This window comes from Macrotis lagotis, chromosome X (assembly GCF_037893015.1).
Source record: "Macrotis lagotis isolate mMagLag1 chromosome X, bilby.v1.9.chrom.fasta, whole genome shotgun sequence".
NCBI lineage: Eukaryota > Metazoa > Chordata > Mammalia > Peramelemorphia > Peramelidae > Macrotis > Macrotis lagotis.
The window spans coordinates 634,813,076-634,829,545 of NC_133666.1; the positions used below are offsets into that span (position 1 = coordinate 634,813,076).

At 41.8% G+C, this 16,470-nt stretch overlaps 1 protein-coding gene across 1 annotated transcript in view; it reads right to left on the bottom strand.

The window, feature by feature from the left end:
• TJP3 (tight junction protein 3) overlaps positions 1 to 15,896 on the bottom strand; it is a 53,696-nt gene extending 37,800 nt beyond the window's left edge. Inside the window, exon 1 of the mRNA XM_074204057.1 lies at positions 15,746 to 15,896. The gene's annotated coding sequence lies outside the window, so the exon portion shown is untranslated. The remainder of the gene's footprint in view (positions 1 to 15,745) is intronic.
• Positions 15,897 to 16,470: the final 574 nt, after the last annotated feature.

Consider the following 16,470-nt stretch of genomic DNA (forward strand, 5'->3'; position numbering starts at 1 on the left):
GGGGGGTGGGGGGTGTAGGTGATAGAAGAGAGGGTAGATCATGTGAGAAGGTAGTCAGATGCAACATACTTTTTGTTTTTGTTTTTGTTTTTTGCAAGATGATGGGATTGGGTGGCCTGCTGGGACCACAGGGCTGGGTGGTTGTTGGATGTCTGGGGTGGGATTTGGGCTTGGGTCCTCCTGGCCCTGGGGCCTATGCTCTGTAGCTGAGCTACTCCACTGCCCCTCAGCACACCTTTGAGGGATTAAGTGAAAGGAGAGAGAAAGTAGAATAAATGGGGGTGGGGATGAATGAATGGAGGGGAATACCATCAGCAATAGCAACTGTAGGAAAAAATATGGAAGCAATTTCTTTGATGGACTTAGCTGATGGTATCTGAACACAGATGGAAGTACATTTTTTTCTTTCACTTTATTTTTCTTGAAGTTTTCTATTTTTGTGAGAGAAGGGGGGATTGTGTTTACTTTTACAACCTCCTTCACAACAGAAATAGGGAGGTTCAGAAAATGAGAGGGTTTGGGGGGAGCATAATGATTTTGTTTCTGGACTTTTTGAGTTTGAGCTGTCTAGGGATGACCTATTGGAAATATTTAATAAGTAAATTATGATGAACATAGGGCTGAATATTTATGTAGCAGGTGGGGGGGGGAACATATCTACTAACTCAAAATTCTTCCCAATTTTCCTGTGTTGGAATTCATATCACTTATATGAATTTTAGTAATGTATAAATAAATAAAAATGTATGAAAAAAGAATATCTCTGAGGGCAGGGATGTCTTTCTTTTTATGAATTCTGTCCTTAGCACTTAGTATAAAATAGGTGATTAATAAATGTTTATTGGATAGGATTGGATTACCTGTTGCAGGTCAACCAACTAGCATTTTTTAAATTACTTTCTATTTGACAGCCACTAGTCTAATGCTTTATGTATCCTGTCATTTGTAGAGTTACATGCTTTTCTCCCATTAGTTTGAGTACTGGGAACAAGTTTTTGCCTATGTATGTATCCCCTGGGGCTTAGCACAATGCCTAACAAATAAATACTAATTGTTTGACTGAATTCCTCATATCCTTCAAGATACGGTTCAAGTACCACCCTTCTACATGTTGTCTTTCTTGAGCTTTCCTGTTGTCAATGCCCTCTTTCCCTAGCATTTCATTGTTTTTGTCTTTGTATTCCTACCACCTAGGGATCTGAAACAGTCAGGGTAACAGATAAAAATGAAGGGAGAGTGAAGTCTAGTTTCTATTTCTATGAAGGAAAGCAATAGGAGGAGTTTGTAATCTCTAGCCCTTCATTCAGAGGAGAGGAGAGTCTAAGGGAAGTGGTATCAGTCAAGGTTTGAGCTAGCAACAAGGTAGTAAGTTTAGAAGGAATAAGCTCCTCTTGGGAGGGCCATGGACAGGAATGGCAATGGATCATACATTTAGAACTGGGCAGAACCTCAGAGGTCTTTTTCATACAGGGAAACTGAGGTATAAAAAAGTTAAATGACTTGCCCAAGATCACAAAGGTAAATAAATAGCAAAGTTGAGATTTGACTTCAGGTCCTCTGATTCTAAAAACAGTGTTCTTTCCCCTGCAGGTAAATGAAATAATTATCTGGTATGAGAAAGATCAAAGAGTCCAGTTAGTTGGACTCTTTAGTTTGTTAAGGGGAGAAATGTATAATAAACCTAGAAATGGAGGGGGGAGCCAGGTGGAGAAGGACTTTAGAAGCCAAATAGTTTGTATATTTTCCTAGAGAAGACTTTAGGGTGTACTGAGCAGGAAGAGGGATTGGAAAGAGTAGAGAGTCTAGACATTGAGAAAATCCATTAGGATATTTAGTTCAAGGTTTCCAGATGAGAGATGAGTGTCTGAACAAAGATGGAGGTCTTATAAGTGAAGATAAGAAAATGGGTAAGATGTGAAATCAGGATGGAAATTCCTTATTGAGGATGGGAAGACTGGGGAATCAGATGACCCTCAGTCTGTGAACGTGGTTTATTAGAATGATAGTGGTACCTCCTTCACAACAGAAATAGGGAGATTCAGAAAATGAGAGGGTTTGGGGGGAGCATAATGATTTTGTTTCTGTACTTTTTTGAGTTTGAGCTGCCTAGGGGATGACCTATTAGAAATATTTAATAAGTAAAATATGATGAACATAGGGCTGAATATTAATGTAGCAGGTGTGGGGGGGGACATATCTACTAACTCAAAATTCTTCCCAATTTTTCTGTGCTGGAATTCATATCACTTATATACACACATTAACAGGTCAGAATGGTAATCCAGAGAGGCAACCAGTACCTTACATGCAGATAGCTTTCTCAGTCCTCATTTCTCTTTTTAAAACTGTATATTATTTTATTCCATGGAACAAGATGCCCTTCTCAGGATAAATTCATCACTTATAGGTACATGTGGATCTTTCTGAATACTCTCTTCTCCCTGAGATTTCATGGCACTATTATCTCTTGGTTTTACTCTTTCCTGTCTGACTTTGCTGTCTTAGCTTTCCTATCACTAGAATCATCTATGTCTCTTTCCCCTGGCATCTTCTCTTCCTCCACTATGGCTCCAACCCAAGGTTCGGCATCATCAAATGTCTAATGGACATTCCCAAGTGGATGTCCTATAGCGAAAGGGACTAGACCTGTGATCTCATTGGTACAGAGGAATCATGGATGAAGGAAGTACCTCTAGGAATTCAGGTCATTATTTTCTCTGCAGATTGTCTTAGGAACTTTCCTGGATCAGAAGTGACTTGTCCATGATCACATAACCAGCATGTGTCAGAAGTGAAACTTGAACCTTTTTCCCTTTTTCTCTGCTCCCTCCTCCCCACACTTCTCTTGTCCTAATTTCCTTAATCCTGTGAAGAACATTTCTCTTCCCCTGTTTCCAGTCTTCTTGGTTCAGCCTCAAAATCATCCTTCACTCTCCCTCCCTTAGCCTTCATTTACAATCCATAATCAAGTCTTTGTGATTCAATTTCAACATCTCAAACCTCATTTTATAATATCCCATCTGGATTATAGCAATAATCTTTGAACTGATCCCCCTTCCCCAGCCTAAAATCTCTCCCCCAACCACCCAAATACTTAAGTACAGAACTGACTATATCTCTCTTCCCAGCTCCAGCACCTCTCTATTGTCTTTAGGCAAATAGAAATGTTTATTTGGCATTTAAAACCCTTCACCATCTGGCACTAGCTCTAGCTCACCTTTCTAGGCTTACTGCACACTTTCCTCTTTTGGATGATTTCTCTATGTTCCAGACAAACTAGCTTGCTGTTTGCTATCATGTCCCTCCTCCCCTCTGTGGCTTTGCACAGGTGTTCCTAGACTCAAAGGCTGGGGAGTAGGAGCAAAAGGCTGCACTGTACTTTGTTCATATCTACCCAGAATCCCCAGCTTCCTACAAGCTTCAGCTCCACGGCCACCTCCTACATGAAACTTATCCTAATGACAGCCTCCCCTCCACTCCTCTCCCCAAATATTTGCAAATGTTTTGTCTCTGCTTAAATATATATTTAGTTTTCACTCCAACAGAATATAAATTCCTTGAGGACAGGAACCTTTTTCATTTTTGTCTGTGTATTCCCAGGATCTAGTTCAGTGTCTGTATTTGATAAATGTTCATGGAATGAATAAACAGAACCAAGACCTCCTGATTTCCATTCAGATCTTCTCTCAAAGAATCATCTAACTTCCTTATTTCTAAAAGGGTGAATTGATGCTCCCTTCCCCGGGAGCATTTGGAATCTCACCAAAGAGAATGAATAGGAAAGGATTTGGGAAAGTAGAAATAATTCTACTTTAGCAAATTTTGATTACTATAATTTTCTTGGGCTTAACTATGCCATTGATGCCTTAAAACTGCAGTGTGGGACAACAGCACCTGGGCTGGGTTGAGAGTGAGCAGACCTTGGCTCTCTTATTTTCTAGCTATATAACCTTGGGCAAATCACTCCATCTCAGTAAGGTTCAGTTTCCCCAAAGAATGGAGATAATAATGGTTGCATTACCACTTGAAAAGATTGCTTTGAGAGAAAAAAATGAAATAATGTTGGTGGAAGGGTTATACAAATCTAAGCTGTTGCTAATTCCAACAATATTTTTCTTAGAAGATTTACCAGAACTGATAAATTTACCTAGGAGTCATGTCCCTGAGTCACTTTCCTTATCTCCTCCCCTATAGCTCTCTCCCTAGCTGTTCTAAGGGTTTTCAGCAGCCACCTAGACTAACCCACACACAAAAAGGATCCCTGGCTAGATTTCTACAATGTTAAGGTTGAGTCATCTGAATTGACCAATTCCAACATCCTGTTTCTGTTACTACAGTGAAAAATCACCTCAGAATTAAATTAGGTCTGGGTTGAGTGACCTGGTCCTTCAAGGACCAGATCAAACCCTACCTCCTCCTGGATAACTCCCCAGATGGTGAGCAGCCTTGAAACCCGATGGACTGTAAATTAGATTATGTGACTAGAGGAGAGAGGAATTTAGGAAAGCATGCTTATTGTTTTCAAGTATTAGTACATGGTGGTAGACATTAAAGTGATTTGATACTGGTTAAAAATATAGGAAAGTAGACCAATCACGTTCATCTTCTTACCTTTACTCACATAGACACCATCCTAGTTTAGACTCTGATTACTTTTGGCTTGGACTGTTTCCAATAGATTCCCTACCTTCCTGAAGAGGACCAGTGACATCAGGGGGGTGCAAATGCATTGGATTTCAAATGAGGCACAACTATGTAAAGTTACTCACTCTCTCCTCCAGAATTATCAGAGTCCAGTAGTAAGACAATCAGAATGATTGGCCCCTGATACATAAGCTAAGGTCTTTGCAAGGTCTCATTTTGTTGGAGGCAAAGCCCACTCAGTTAAGGTTAAGTAGGAATTGAAGTAAAAGGTGGCTTAGTTTGCCTTCAAAAAAGAATCAATCTGGGAGGGAAAGACCTTTACAGTTTCTGGCCATAAAAGAATACAAAACCCATCAGTCATCAAAATCCAAACAATGAGCAAATGATGCTTGGGCTGGGACCTATTATTGGCCAGTCAATGAAAGCCGGGAGTGTTTAAAAGCATACTCATTCAGCTCCATTTGATCAAGCCGGTTTTTTAAGAGCTATATTTTAAGAAATCATTAATGAAAACTACACGAGTCAAAAGTGTTAATTGTCCCAGAGCAGCTGGGACAGAACATTGGGCCTGGAATCAGGATTCGTTTTCCTGATTTCAAATCTGGTCTCAAACACCTATTAGCTATGTGACCCTGGGCTTAACCTTGTTTGCCTCTGTTTCCTCAATCTGTAAAATGGTCTGGAGAAGGAAATGGCAAACCACTCCAATATCTCTGTCAAAAAAACTCCAATGAGGGTCACAAAAAGTCAGACACAACTTAAAAAACGACTGAATGCCAAATTCTTTCTAGTATAAAAATGTTTCACTGGATTTATTTTCCTTTACAATTCATCTCTATCATATTCTAGATTACTTTTATTTTTGACTACCTCTCACATATTTTACAATCCAAGGAAAATGACCTATTAGCTATTCCATCTCTGTTTTAGGACAGGTCACTCCCTAAGCCTGGAATGCTCTCCCTCCCTACCTCAACCCCTTGGAATTCCTGACTTCATTTTGAGACTAAGTTCAAGTCTACCTTTCACATTGAAGCCAGCAGAATGGCTTAGGTGAGGGGCCTTAAAGGATCAGTAGGGTTTTTTTTTTTAATTAGTGAAGAAGTCATGAAGGCTCTTTGACTCATCAAGGACAGTTGAAAAAGGGGGGAAGGGGAAGAAAATAGCCTTAGGACAGGTAACTGGTCTGGGATATCATTGATCCAGCAGCATGGAGAAGAGGGTGGCAGAACTTTTATAGGGAGCTTAGCCCACCTCCTGTGCAAGGAGGAATCAAGGGGAGGGGTCAAGGAGTCACCCACCTGGACTTGGCTGGAGTCAGGTGTACATCCACCTTGAAAGACTAAGAGCCAGATGGGTGGAAGAGGAGTAGGGGGAAGGGACTGAGATTGCTTTCTATTATCTTAGTGAATTTACATTTGAGAAGAGGATAGGATTGAACAATGGCAAGGAAGTCAAGAGGTCCATAGAAAATGCCAGTCAAGCACAGATAATAGTTCTTTAATTTTACAGAAAAGCTAGACAAATATTTCTCTAATATACCTCCATCAACATGCCATCTTTTCTGATCTCCCCCCACATTTAAATATATTTTATATATTTATTTATCTGTATATTTATGGTTTCTCCTAAAAAAAAGTAAGCCCCTTGAAAACAACTGTCTCTTTTTAAAATTAGTTTTATCCTTAGTGTCTAGGATAATTCTTAGCCCCCAAATTGCATTTAATAGATGCTTACTGTCTTGAATCAGGGAACAAACTAAATGAAACAAAGTTCAGAAGGAAATGATAGAGGCTCAATGTTCAATAAAATCAAGAATATAACCCAGTAGGGGAATAATTCCCTATTTGACAAAACCCATGGGGAACCTGGAAATCTGTTTGGCAGCAAATTATTTTAGGCAGCATCATTATACAAAATATCACAATAACCTCTGAATAAATGCCTGACCTAAAGTCACATTATTTCAAAAGGAGAGGAAGATGGAAGAAGTTGCCTTTTAGATATATGGCTCTGGAGAGAATGCTAAACCAAACAATGGATAGATGAAATCAAGGGAAAAAATTAGACACTTTTGGTTTTTGAAGATAACTAGGTGATACAGTGGATAGGGCACTAGTACTTGAGGCCTGAAGAACTAAGTTCAAATCTGAACTCAGACACTTACCAGCTATGTGATCCTGGGCAAGTCACATATCCCCTGTTTGTAAAATGGTGATAATAAGAGGACCAACCTCCCAGGGTTGTTGTGAGGGTCCAAAGAGATAATAATTGCAAAGTCCTTAGGACAGTGCCTGGCACATAATAAGGCTTAGCTGTTATTATTAAATTAAATTTAAATTAAAAAGCTTTTTGCATAAATGATAGAAATGCAACCAAAGTCAAATAGTCACCAATGATCAGGAAAATTCTTTGCATAAGCTATGGCTGATAAAAGTTTAATTTATAAGATATATATGTAATTATCACAAATAGATAAGACCAAGTGCCATTCCCCCAAAGATAAGTAGGCAAAGGATATGAACAAATGATTTTCTTTTCTTTTTTAAAAAATGTTTTCCTTCTTTATTATTTTTCAGATTATATTCAAAGGTAGTTTTTAACATTTATCCATTTGCAAGTTTATGAGTTACATATTTTCCTGCCATCCTCCCCATTATATTGATTAAAGCGAGGGGAATGTTGTGCAAAGACTCACTGTCTCTTCGAGAACCCTTTCTATAGAACTTTTCTTTCAACCATTCAGGAAAGTAGGTAGTTCAGGTTTTATTATTTACATTTTAATGATGGCGATGTTGACAGAAAGTTCATATTAGTGACAAAGCCAAGAGTGAAACCAAGTTTCATGGTTAGTAAAGCTTTTTTCATACTATATCATCCTGCCCTCTACTGGAAAGAAGGATTTTAGTCATTTTGCTAGATCTCAGAATGTAATGTAGAACTAAGGGCCAATGTGGGGTGGTGACAAGGTGACAGATTTGGGGTTGATACAAGAGAAAAGCTTCCTAACACTAAGAACTATGCCGAAGTGGAATGAGAGGTAATAGCTCCCCACCACTGAAGAGCTTCACATGAAAACTAGGTGACCACCTACTGGAGATGCCATAGAGAGGATACATGCTTGGAGGAGTCTTCTTTGAGAATGAACAACATGCCCCCTAAGATTCTTTCCAACTTCAGCCCAGTGTAACTTCCCTCTTTCTCCTCTTAATCCTGTCTCAGCTACTTGTGTTCCCTCATTACTCACTGAACATGCTGGTTGGTCCCTCTGTCTCATCTTTTCCCTCTCCAATCCATTCTCCACATCTGTCAAATTCATCTGTCTAATCCAAGTCTCACCATATCAACCCCTCTTTCTCCATTCAATAAACTCTGGTGGCTTCCTATTTATTACCTGTAGGATCAAACACAAAATTCTTTGGCTTTGAAAGTCCTTCATATCCTGGTTTTTTCTTACCTTTCCAATCTTCTTAAACATTTATTTTCTTCAACATTCTGTGCAATTCAGTGATACAGTTCTTGTAACTCACACAGAATAGTCCATCTCTCCCACAGTTGTTTGTATGTTGGCTCCCCCATTAGGTAGCAGATACTGTGTTTTTTGTTTTTGTATTATTTTTGAGTGTTTTTGCCTTTCTTTGTATGCATAGAATTTAGCAGAGCCTCTGGCAGAAACAGTAGGCACTTAACAAATGCTAGCTGAGTGAGCACAAGACTTGAAACATTCCATATTCTTTGCCTGAGCCCTGGCTCCTCCTACAGATTGGTAGTGGGAGTAGGGCAGGAACATCCCAGTCTTCACAACTCAAAGGGACTATGGTGAGGGTAGAATGAATGAACTGAATGAATATTTGAGGCCAAATCTTGGGGCCAGCTATCCCCTGGACATAATCCAGTTAGTCCTTTCTTCTCTTTTTCCTTCTTTTCTCTTATTTGGGTATAATAAAAGTGGGAGGTCCCTAAAAAGCTTATCTAGTTCATCTTCACCTGTTGCTTAGGGATTGATAACCCATTTTAATATCCAGAACTCCTATTGAAAACATCTCCTGTTTAATGCTATTTTAAAGCTCTCTTCCCTGACCACTGCTCCACATTCCCCATATCCATCCATGTCCAATCTCTCTCCTGTCCCTGGCCCATTCCACTCTGCCATTCCTTTGGGTCCCCTGGAATCCCTGTTCTATATTTTTATTTTATATTAGACCTGGGTCCCTTATACCAGAAATTTTTATTGTTCAGTCATTTCAGTTGTGTCTGACTCCTCATGATCCCATTTGGAGTTTTTGGAAGAGATACTGAGTGGTTTGTCCTTTCTCTTCTCTAGGTCATTTTTACAGTTGAAGAAACTTAGGCAACCAGGACTTGCCCATATAACTAGTCTGAAGGCTTTTTTGAACTCATGAAAATAAGTCTTACTGATTTCCAGTCTAGTGTGCTCTATCCATTGGACCACCTCGCTGCCCTTCTCTGAAATTATTTTGTATTTCTTTTGAGTTTAAATTTTTTACATGTAGTTTTGCTGGATAGATTGTCAGCTCTTTGAGTGCAGAAGCTGTTTGATTTGCCTTTGTACAGTGTCTTCAAAACTTCAGATGTAAAATACTTGCAGGAATTATAGAAACAGACACCCCCCTGTCCCCAGTCATATTTAAGATAGATGGTCCTCCACCTTCCTCTTGAATATTTCTAGGCACAACCCCAATTCCTGCTAGTCTCCTATTGCTCTGAGGCAAAAAGGCTGACTGCTCCTTGGGCTAAACCTTTCTAGGAATGGAAGAGAGGAGAGGGGCCAAGTGGAAAGAGCCAAAGTCTGTCTTAGAGAGGTGGAGGGAGAAGAAAAAGGGAAAGGAAGGCAGCAATTGGAAGGCATTGAATGAGGGGAAGAAGGTAGGGAGGAATATAATTGAGAGGAAATACTTCCTGGAAATAGGTTAGGGCCCCAGACCCTTCTTACCTCTCAAATCCCCCAGGGTTTGCTATCAGAGATCAATCTATGCTTGGGAAAGTTAGTGGAAAAAATTTTAAGAACAAAAACCCCAATCTCTTATTCTTGTTAACTCTCCTATTTACTAATTGGATCACTAGTTTGGTTCAGTTCCTCTTCCCTTTGAAGGCCTCAGTTTATCCTTCTATAAAATGAAGAATTTGAATGACAAGATCTCTAAAAATCTATGAACCCATGAAACTGAACTCAATCTGGCCCCAGAAAACCCCCTTGACTGCTCCATTCCTTTCTCTGAGCTTTAGCTGCTGCATGGGAGCCATGTAATAATAAAAAAAAACCCCTAAACTCTTATTGCTTTACCGATTTCTGGTGTTTTACTGATGATGAGGAGCAAGAACATTTTCTAATTTATGGATGAGAAAACTGAAACCCAGGAAAAAAAAAGAAATTCTTTCCATTTTACAGTTGTAAAAATAGAGGCCCACAGAGGACAAAAGATTTGTCAAAGTTCATACCAAGTTAGCCCATGACAGCCAGGAGTTGAACCCTGTTCTAAGACCCATTGCTTTTTTTTTTGATTTGTTGTCTGATTTTTTGATTGTCGGATCAGTTTCCTCATCTGTAAAATCGGACATTGATAACTAAAGGATGTAGCTTGGCCCTGGAGATAGCAGGCCACTGAGAGAGGAAGATTAGATTTAAATCTCCTCACTGACACATGTTGGTTTGGTGACTCTAGATTGTCATTTAGTAACACCTCAAGCTCCTAGGCAACTCTGTCGGACAATTAGTTACCAAGTAAGCAGATGTGGCTCTACATTGGCAGAGAGAGTTTTCTGGTAGGGAACTTCTCCTCTGCCAATGAAATCACTAATGGGGATCTAATGCAAAGACTTTCACTTCCTCTCACACAGATTATGAGCTTCTTGAGAGAAGGGGTGAGCCTTTTGCTCTTTCATGTGTCCCCGGTGATTGGTATAATGCCAGCTCATGTTGATTAAATAATAAATGTTTGTTGACTGATTGACCGCTGTGGGGAAACTTTCATGTGTTCTAGAATATAAGCAATGATAATGTGTGTCATTCTTAATTATGGTATGATGGTATTCCAGAAGATAACCTAGTATATCTGCCCCTTCCCATTTTAGTGAGCAATCAGAGACCCAGACATGGGATATGACTTGCCCAAACTACTCCTTAGTCGGAGATCTGGGGCTCCATCCCTCATTTTATTTCCTCTTTCCCTTTATAACTCCATTGTCTCAGAATCTAACTAAGGTCTTCCTGGTCAGAGTCTTTTTTTTTTTTTGTGGGGGAAGTCAAGCATCAGGGAGAGCCAGGGGCTAACATGCAAAAGGATTCCCACCCCCAGGGGTTATTAGTGAAGAAGGCAATGGGAAGCAAGAGCCAAAAATTAAAAGGAAGTTAAGCAAAAGGTTTATTCACTTCTAACTGACCCAGCTGGCCCAGGAACAACCAAGCCACAACTGCCTCCTCAGGGCGGGCTCCCCAGCTCTTATCTCATAGCCAAACAAGTTTGACCGGAATCCAGGAACCCAGAAATGAATCTGAGAGGTTGGGCATAGAGGGGCAGCAGGCCCCAGAGTTCTGCAATTGGTCATAGGAGCATCAGATTTAAAGTTAAGAAGGGCTTTGGAACTCAACCAGTCTAACCTCTTCACTTCACAGATGGAAAAACTGAAGCATAGTGAGTAAAGGAAACTAAGATAGTAAGAAGAGGAGCTCAAGATGTGAATCCAGGTCTTCTGACTCCAAATTCAAACTTCTTTTCACTATACCACAACACCTCTCTTTAAATCCTATTGTCTATAGCCCTCACGAGAAAGAAGAAAACCGCCCCAGTAATTAAATAACTTAGTATGAACTTGGTCCTTTGACTAAACCTTCTTAGGAATGGAAGAGAGGAGAGGGGTCTAGTGGAAAGCACCAAAGTCTGTCTTAGAGAAAGCAAAGGGAGAAGAAAAAGGGAAAGGAAGGCAGCAACTCGAAGTCCTTGGTCTAATTTGGTCCTCCAAATTCTCTAGCCCATTCACTTTATTGAGGCCAGAATAAATCAAAAGTTGAAAGTATCATCAAAAGACCCCCTCTCATTTGAAAGGATCTTCTTGTTCTCTACTTGAACACTTGTAGTGGTGGGGAATTCACTACCAAAAAATTCCACTTTTGGACAGCTCTAATTGGAAGTTGATAAGGCTTGGAGTTTTGGCTCTATAGTCTGTGGGTCAATCTCTGAGCCTTGTGCCTAAGCATCAGAGTGGTGCTTTCTGGGTGATTAACTTGGGCCATGAAGCGATCTGCTAAGATTTGGAGCAGCTGCTTTCTCTACTGTGATGGGAGTCCCCAAAGCAAGGAAAACAGAAATTTTTTTTATGTATACTAGCACAATTTCAGTAAAAAGCTGACCCATAGCATCCACTAAATAAATGCTCTCTGTTTGTCTCTGTGTCTATCTGTCTATCTGGCTCTCCATCCAAAGCAAGTCAGCACATGTTTATGACTTAAAATCACAGAGAGTTGCCTGGGGTTGCTGAGAGTTTAAGTGACTTGCCTAAGGTCAAACAGACAGTTTGGGTCAGCAATAGGATTTGAACCCAGGCTCTGTCTGTGAAGCCAGTTTTCCAGTCACTCAGAAACACTGCCTCTCCTTCTTTATTTGGCTGAGCTGCATTATAGTAATGCAGTGGATAAAGTGCTGGACCTGGAGCCGGGAAGACCTGAGTTCAAATCCAACTTCAGATGTTTACTGGCTGAGTGACCTTGGACAAGTCACTTAATCTTGTTTGCTTCAGTTTTCTCAGTCCTTAAAGGAGAACGATGATAATCTCAGCTGTGAAGTTAAAATAAGATAATATTGATAACTTGCTTAACACAATACTTGTTTCTTCCCCTCCTTCCCCCCACCCCTACATTGGTCTCAGGGAGGGGTACTGGAATCTCAGAGATGTCTCTTGTAACTGAGCATTATAGTCCAAAAGGAGTCTGACCCAAGCAAGGGTCAGAAGGAAGTCTATGGCCCAAGTTTAGCTTTGATTTGATTTAGGACTGGTTTCTCAGAAGTCATGATGCTATGGTCACTAGGCTACAATGGCTCTCCTCCCTGAAAGCTAGAAAAAGATCCTGTAGCATAGGGGTGCTAGGCCAGCCCAGACCCATTCCAAAGTCTGACTCCTCCCTAACCAAACACTTAGTTGGAACCTAAGCCCTCCCCGTGGACTTTCCCCCACACTCCTGCCACCAGGAAGTACTCAAGGCCACTACTCCCCTCAGCAGGTCACCTATACTGGTCTGGTGGGTCTGAACTGGAAGCGATTTTGATAAGCTGCAGGGATGGCCTGAAGAAGTGGGGGATGGGTAGAAGGTTAGGGGACCAGACCCTCCCCCAGAACCCACAGTCCCAAGCCCACAAACCTTTTCCTCCACATGGCCACTAATAGCTCTGTGCTAGTCTAGCTGTTTGATTAAATATGTGGATAGAACCAAAGCTCTCTTCTCCATTCCCCCTACACCAAGATTACTTCACTTTCAAGTCCCCTCACTGAGGATCTCACTGAGATTCCCACTCAGGTTGGATTAGATGACCTCAACAATCACCTTTCACCTCTGACATTCTGTGTTTCTCTGTGATCTGAATAGCATCACAAAATTGGAGGACTAAAAAAGACCTCTGGAGTCATCCAAACCCACCCATGGGTCTGGTCTTGGAGTTAAGAGGCTTGGGCTCTGGCCCTAGTTCTGCCACTGACTTGTAATCACAGAATTATTTTACCTCTCTGAGTCTCAGTTTCCACATCTATAAAATGAAAGGGTTGAAATAGATAATCTCTAAGGTTCCTTTGGGCTCCAAAATCCTATGATCTTCTGATTGTCCTCTGTGTCTCTGTAAAATGGATATGAGATTTCTGGCCCTGTCTACCTCTCAGACCTATTTTAGGATGAAATAAGAGAATGAATGGGAAAGTACTTCAGAAATTAAGAAGCCCTGTGAGGAAGTGAGAGATTGTTGGTATTGAGCCCAAGGAGGCGGGGAGGGAGACATTACTGGGGGAAAATCCACTGGAAAACAGGGTTTAGACTTGTTTCTACTAATGAAAGAGACCCTAAGAAAACAAAGAGGAAAAGGAAAGAAGAGCAAGGAAAATGTTCTCCATATTGGAGCTTAGGCCCCAGAGTTGGAATAGGGAGAATTAAAATCACCATCTCAGAATATGAGGCCAAGGAGATATAGTTCCCTCAGAAGTGGTCAAGCTTAGGAGCTGAGTTAAGTCTATAGAAAGGTCATAGGACAGCTAGGTGGCATAGGAGATAGAACACTAGCCTTGGAGTCTGGATTTGGGAGTTCAAATCTATCCTCAAACACTTTTTTGTTTTACCTTTGACAAGTCACTTAACCCTGATTGCCTGGCATCCAAGGCTATCTCCAATTGTTCTGATTCATACCTCTCTATTGGATTTAGATGGTTCTGGAGGAGAAAGTGAGGCTGGTGACTTAGCACAGCCCCCCCCCCCCAGTCAAATCCAGTTCATGTGCTTGTCATGGCTTCAGCTTCCCTGATGTCATGGTCTTCTTCAAGAATGAAGGACAAACATCAGAAGGGTCATAGGCATCCTAGGATAGATGCTTTTTGGCAGCATAGTGGCACCCTAGTTAGAATACGGGGTCAACAGACAGGAAGACCTGAGGTCAAATGACTATATGGGTGACTGTGAGCAAGTCACTTAATTTCTACCTCAATTTCCTCAATTATAAAATGAGGATAATAATAGTACTTATGTCTCAGGGTTGTTTAGAGAATCAAATGAAATTGTAGGGTTTAATAAATGTTTGTTTCCTTCTTGCCTTCTGGGCAGATCAAAGAATATGGTGGCAAGTGGACCTGATATAGAGATAGAGGCTAGCCTGGGGGAACCCTATGGTCAGAGGAATACCTGAGTCTCCATTTTCTTATCCCTGGTCTTGACTGGGTTTCCTATCCCTACCCTTGTGCCCCCAAAACTGGCCCCTGGACTTTAGAATCTAATTACCTTATAACAGAAAGGAGATGCTGTCCTGAGCCTCCTTGGCCCTCCTCTGAGGGCCAGTCCAGGTCTCTGTTGACCATGGCTTTGACCTTGACTGTGGTCAGGTTGCACCTCACAAAGCCAGTTTGTGATTGAAATCAGCTGCTTCTCCCCAAGGGAGTTACCCCAAGAACTTGTTTTTGTCTTAACCATTCTCCTGACAGTTGAGGTAGGGGCCAGAAGGGATACAATCCTGAACCTTGCCTCATTTTCAGCATTAGTTTGGGGCTCTGCCCCAGAAGATCTAGTGTCTTCCCATATAGGGTTGAGGCTGATAGGATTCCCCACAAGTACAGTCTCTCTTTGAGCAAAGGACAGAGAGCCCTCATCTTGTTTTCTAGTCAAATAAGAATTTTTCTGTATAGAAACTGAGGCAGAAAAGGTCCTCCAACAGTGACACCCACCAGCCTCCATCTCCCAGGCCTGCTCCCTCTCTTCAACTATCATCTTCCTAATCTGGGTCATTTTTCAGGGCGAGAATAGAGGGGAGAAGTCTTGTCTGTCCTTCATATCCCTTATTACTTCAATCCTGCCCTCCCTCTTTCCTTGGAACTAAGTAGCTGTTAAGAAGCCAGAATCTCTAGGAAGATTCCAGGAGACTCCTTGGAGAAGATAGGATCAGCCTCCCTGCATTCTTCACTGAATCCAGTAGCCATTCCACAGTGACCACCTGAAACCCTTCCAAGCTGTCAGCTAGCAACCAGCAGGAAGGAGGAGGTAAAGATTCTGGTTCCCCAGTCCTGAGTTCCTGCCAGCCCCAGGAAGGGCAGGCTGATCCCTTACAGAACCATGTCAGCTGGGCAGGTGTCTCTGTTTCCTCTTTGGGAAAGGGTGTTGGAGGACTGGGAAGGTCTACTAAGTGAGGAGGACGGGAAACTGAACTTCTGTCTCAGGTAGGGGCCATCTCCCCCAATCTTGGGGGTGAGTCTTGGGGTAGGGCAAGATAGGGGTGGGAGAAAAGACATATTGTGTGTTTGTGTGTGTGTGTGTGTGTGTGTGTGTGTGTGTGTGTGTAGAGGGGTTGGTGCTCACGTCCCGGCATGTGTTTGGAGGGGAGTATTGGATAAAAGTTCTTACCTGTTTGCAGAGATGACGTCTGGTCAGGTAGGAGGGGGTCTGGGCATGAGCCAGGGGAGTGGGAAACCAGCCTCCCAGCTGCTGAGCTTCCCTGCTGGTCTCCTCCACCAAGATGGGTCAGGGCTAGGCAGAATCTGCTCCCGAGGAGTGGCAGTGGGGGCGTGGGACTGCGCCAGGGAGGGAGGGGCTGCTTTTGCACCACTGCTTTCACTTTGAAGCACCTAGCTTTAACCCTTGACTTCCCAGAGTACAGTCCAGTTGAACTTTCTGCTGGCAGAAGGAAAGAGGCTAGCAGGGCCAGCGACCTGCAGGTCTCTGCTGAAGACTCAGCCCAGTCTCTCCACCTCTTGCCTTTCACATCTTTCCTCTCCACTTCTTAACTCTTTTCCCCCAAGCTCCAGAAGTAGGTTTGAGCAAGAAACCTAATTATTCTCCCTTGGGCTCGCTTGCTCTGACTGTCTGATGTTTGTTGTTGATGGTGGGTTGAGAGGTAAATTTGTCTCTCTGTATAACTTTCTTATGAGTCGGGCCATTTCCGTGTTCAATTGTGGATAATTTGGAACCAATGCAAGGCAGAATGATTCCTTTTTTGGTTTGTTCATTTTTAGTGAGAAAGTGGAATTAAGTGACTTGCCCAAGGTCACACAGCTAATGATAGTGATGTTTGTTCTTTATTCTCGAAGAAGACCCTGACATCTGGGAGGTGATGTCATGACAAGCACATG